The following is a 5,226-nucleotide window of genomic DNA, read 5'->3' on the forward strand; positions in this document are numbered from 1 at the left end:
AGAGAGAGAGAGAGAGAGAGAGAGAGAGAGAGAGAGAGAGAGAGAGAGAGGAGAGAAGAGAGAGAGATCTTGGTCGGATGGTTGGAATCTGGGTTTAGAGACAGGAGCAGTCTTGTTCATGCATTCGCAGGGAGGAGGCGGTCAAGAAATTCTTGTTCCCAAAGAGAAAAAAGAAGCCAGAAGCCATTGCTTTGAGGACATTTCTGACCAACCGAGGAGGTGACTTGTAGATCTAAGACCAGGGCCATTCCTTCCCACTCCCAAAATCAGAATGAAACTGACTGACGTCCCAAACAACCGCCAGCACTACTTTTATTTCCTTGCCAAAGATAAAAGATGGTTCTAGCTCCAGGCTGCGCCCTCGCCCTCGAATTCGTCTTACACTTAGGATCTGAGTTCAGTTAAAACAATTTATTTTAAAAATTTTACTGTCTCGAAAAACCAAAAAAAATATATTACTTTAAAGAACGGAACACCTCTACAAAGCCACAATATGTTTGGTTATGACTTACCTTGGAGGGGAGTAATTGGTGGGGTCCGAAGAGATGCCTAGGACCTCAGTAAATTTTTACCCCTGAGCACTAGTTACACGGTGTATTCAGTTTGAAATGTCAACAGATTATACTCGTACTTTTATTAAAAGTATTTAAAAGTTGAAAAATCAAGGAGCATGTTTCTGTCAACACCTACCCAGATACTGTTGTCTTACATCATGCCTATGTCTTAAAAACCCTTTCTCCTGGAGCCCAAGAGATGTCTTACCCAGAAAGCACTGGCTGCTCTTTAGAGGGCCCGTGTTCAATTCCCACTACCATCTGGTGGCTCATAGCCCTTGTGGATCTGACACCCTCATTTTACTTGTCGGGCACCAGACACATGAATGGTGCACAGACATACATACGGACAAAACACCCCCATAAAATAATAAAATAGGTCAATCTTTGAAAACATTCAACTAGTTTAAAAGAGCACTTTCTCCTTTATAATGTAAAACCCTCTCTGTAGAAATCTGTTTTTTCATCCCAGGGAATGAAGAGGCCATCTGCTGTCAGTATTAGTTACTGCTCATGAAAAGCAAGGGCGGGCATGGAGACCTGAACAGCCCTACAGCAGAGCCTTTGGGGTGGGAGAAAGTCACCTGATTACACTAGACAACTTGGTGATGTTGGGGCCAACACTTCAGAGGTTACAAACTGCCCAGGCCCAAGCTAAGCAACTCTACTTTGCTCTTGCCAATGGTGTCTGGAACTCAAGTTTTGGTAGCACTCCTTCACGGAGCCCTTCTCTCATGAATCATGGTTCTCTTGTCAAGGGCTTCTCTGGGTAGGAGTCCTCCCTGGGGTACTTTCCAGGGCCCTTTATCTTCTTGGGACCCCTGCCTCACGAATCTACACCTGTGGGAACCTGCCTTCTTCCTACCCTTTGTATGTTGTAAGGAAGGTTAAAACTGGGGGTGGCTGGATATTCAAGAGCTGTCCCTCAAGAGGCCAGGGATCCTTGTTACTCCTCCTTAAACCCTCCTGGGTAGGCACTGAACAGGAACAACAAGAGCGCCATCTCTCTTCGCAAGAATCACACCTGGAAATAAATATCAAGCCCTACTACAGAAGGCAAGAGCAAAAAGGGGTGTTCCCAGTCCATACGGGGTGGCCAGAATGTGGGAGGTTAAGTAGTGGGCACTGCAGACTTTTGATCTTAAGAGTGTCTTCCTCCTCTTCCTGAGACTCAATACCTCTTCCATTCCTTCAAGTCCCCTCCCAGGCTTAAGCTCTGGAAGATCAGGCCCAGACCCAGGCTCAGCCTGTGTCTTTAGAATGCCTGCATTCTGGCATTTCTTTGAAACAATCGCTTTATTAGGGACAGCCATTCCCCCTCAGCCCTGTGGTGGCTACTTCCTGAGTTTTTATGGCCCAGGCTGCCAGCCGCTGGCTAATTGTCCCTGTTTTCCAGCTGTGTCTCTGTACTCTGCCATGGAAAAAAATGACTCCAGGTTGGGCAGTACTAGGGGAGCAGGTAGGGTTACTCTGCTCTCCCAAGGCCGAGCAACAGGGGAGCCTGAGCTTTATTTGGGGTGCTTGAACCCAGGAAAGGAAACCAGTACTGGCAGGAACTGTTTTTCCTCCTTGCAAAACCTGGGTACCCTAGCAGTCATAGCTTGACCATGGTGGCAGTGGCAGAGTCTGGGGTTGGGAGAGGAGAAAGGGGCCGATAAATCCTGTCCTTTGACAAGCTCTTCAGAGTGGAAGTGTTGCTAATCCTCCTGTCCTCCAAGGCTGGGTCTCCCAGAGGGACAGGGTGGTGAGAAAGATTGTGACTTCTGTAGAAGGTGGCAAATGGGAAGGAAGCCTGCGTGTCTTTCTACTGGGACAGCTCTAGTAGGATGGAGGTTTCCTCTGGAAATCCCCTCCAGGATGAAGCAGGGCCTCCAGGTAAGTGCTGACCCACAACTCTGGCATAATACAGAGAAAGGTGGGCAAAGCCTCCCTCCAGGCTCCCTTACTGTTGTGCTGAGACTACTGGAGAAGGGACCACTCTGGGTGTCCCCAGGTGCATTGGAGGTGGCTGCCTTCCACAGACTATTTCATTCACCAGCCCTCTCTCTTGGGAAAGCATGAGCTGACAGGGGAGAGAGTAGGAAGGGAAAAAAAAGATCCCAGTAAATAAAGCCACAGGAAGACTGTGGGGACAGCCAACCTGGTTATCAAAGGGGTAACTCTTTGTTGCCGACAGTGTAGAGGCCATTCCACATTCCTTCAAGAGGGTCTCTTTTTCAGGACACAGGCTGGTGGCCTGAGCAGGGGCTCAGGAGGAGGAGGAGGGGGAGGAGGAGGAGGAGCAGGAGGAGGAGGAAGAGGAGGAGGAGGAGGGAGCTACCGGAAGGGGCGGGCTCCCTCACCCTTAAACCCATAGATCCCTGACCTGGCTCCCTCCCTGCTCAAAGGTCCTGCTGCTGGTCCCAGCTACAGAACCTCACCTCTGTCACACAACTGTAGTTCCTGCAGTTGGAGAGCAGGGCACCCACCTAACACAAAGTAGGCACTCTCTGCCCACCTTAGCGTCCTTTCTGAGTTCCCCGAAAACAAGATGGACCTCAGTAATATGACCCACTCATCAAAAACCTGAATCCCCAGGAAGAGCAAGAGAGAGTTTCTGGCCAGTTCTCTCAGCTTATCAGGAAGAGTGCCATGGGTCAACGTTCTAACACTACTTAATTGGGAGCTTGGGAATCTTTGAGCCAATGGCAATCCACCCACACAAAGAAAGACTCAATAATGCATGAATTAACCCCAACAGCAGCAACTGGCCCTGCGGCAACCCACTCAGCTAACATCTCAGGGAAGGAAGTCAATAGCATTGTCCTTTCTCTAGGGCTTCTCCAGAGTCTGTCACCTGCCCAGCACACTAGGCTACAATGGAGACCCAAGTGTCCATCCAGGGCAGCAAGGAGGTGCTGCAGCTGCTCAGCCGCCAGCAGAAACAGATGTGGTCTCAGCTGGCAAGTGAAGCGCGCTGGGTGCCGGTCCTCTCCAGCTAAGGAGAGTTCCCAGAATTCGCAGAGCATTGTGGGCTGGGATGCCCAAGCTTAGGGACCCAGCTGTCTTAAGCCTCTCCTGGAGGAACAGCGGAGCAGCATTCTGATCCAGTGCAGAAGATATCCCTGTTCTACTGTTCTACCCAAAGTATATTCCCACAGCCAGAAGGTCTAAGAAAACAAAGCTGTTAAGGAAAGGGGGAAATGTTTGGCTTTAGCACTCTCTTTAGAATGTTTTTGCTCATTGGATGAAAGTTAAATATTAGGAGTGACTTATCTTTCTCCTTTGTTCTAAAATTGGTGCGTGGATGCTTGGAGTGTTGGGCAATTCCTTTGACTTCTGTGTGGCAGATGAGAACAGAAACCCGCTAGAGCTTTTGAAAGGGTAGGATCTGAGGGGTCTCCCAGACTAGGAAACACCAGAGAGAGTTAATCTAAGCTCACAGCAGAGAGCATTCCCAGTGCACTGGCCTTCGGTTGGCCTCTCTTCTCTCACCATTGTCTCAGCCTGGAATGACCTTTGTTTGTCATATGAAAATCTCTTCCAAGGAAAACCTACTGGGCAGGTTTAATATGGCCAGGGCAGGACGAGGCACAGACAAACCCGTGTCTCTCTCTCAGTTCATATACACTGACAGGCTGCCTTACCTGAAGCTGGGTGGTGGTGGTGGTGGTTATGGTGGGTGATGATGGTGATGGTGCCTGGTGGTGATGGTGGTGATGATGGCTGTGGGTGGTGGTGATGGTGGTGGGTGGTGGGTGGTGATGATGGTGATGGTTGTGGTGGTGATGATGATGGTGTGGTGGTGGTGGTGGTAGTGGTGGGTGGTGGTGGTGGTGGCGGTGGGTGGTGGTGATGATGGTGGGTGGTGGTGGTGATGGTGGTGGGTGGTGATGGTGATGGTGGCAGTGGCACTTAGAACCTACACAAGTTGCCATTTTACAAAGACCGGAGAGGAATGGAGATCCTCCCAAGGTCTCACAGCTATGCTCAGATCTCCAGCGATATGTCTGATCTTTGCCATGCAGCAGTCTGTACAGACGTTAATTATTACTATGTCTGTTGGTGCCACCCTGGAAACATCCCCAGTACAAAACCAGCTATCAGGATCAAGGACTGAGAACTCCCCCACCCTATAGGCACCACAGTGCTGGAGCAGTCAGGCTCTGGATTGCTACAATGCTGACCCACATTCCAGACTGCTTTCTCTCGGGAGCACCTGCTTTCTTCAGTCTTCCTAGTTATGGAATACATTTCCCCCAGAAGTTCTATTCTAGTTTCTTCAACTGACTGTAAAGGTCTCCATCCACTTTTGTCGCGTAGTAAACACTTTCTAGGGGCGGGGGAAATCCCCATTTTTTAATATCGCAACTGACATTCTGTGACTCAATTGGAAAGGCGTCCGTTCAAAAAACGAACAAAGGTTAGGCATCGAATATGTCTCTTCCCCGCTCCTCCCCTCACTAAATACCAGCTTCTTTAAAGCCCAAGGCACAGAATAGTTTTTTTTTAGTTTAGTTTTTTTTTTTTTTAAACCATCCACACTCGCAGTTACAATGGTGAGCGACTAGCTCAGAAATGGGCTCCTGATTTCCAGGCTGAGCCTTGGGCTGAGGTACCCTGCTGGGCTCGGATGTTTTGTAAGGGGCTGTAACTGTGGGGGAGGTGAAGAGCGAAGCATCCCCCCCCCCCG

Source organism: Microtus ochrogaster, chromosome 2, assembly GCF_000317375.1.
Source record: "Microtus ochrogaster isolate Prairie Vole_2 chromosome 2, MicOch1.0, whole genome shotgun sequence".
NCBI lineage: Eukaryota > Metazoa > Chordata > Mammalia > Rodentia > Cricetidae > Microtus > Microtus ochrogaster.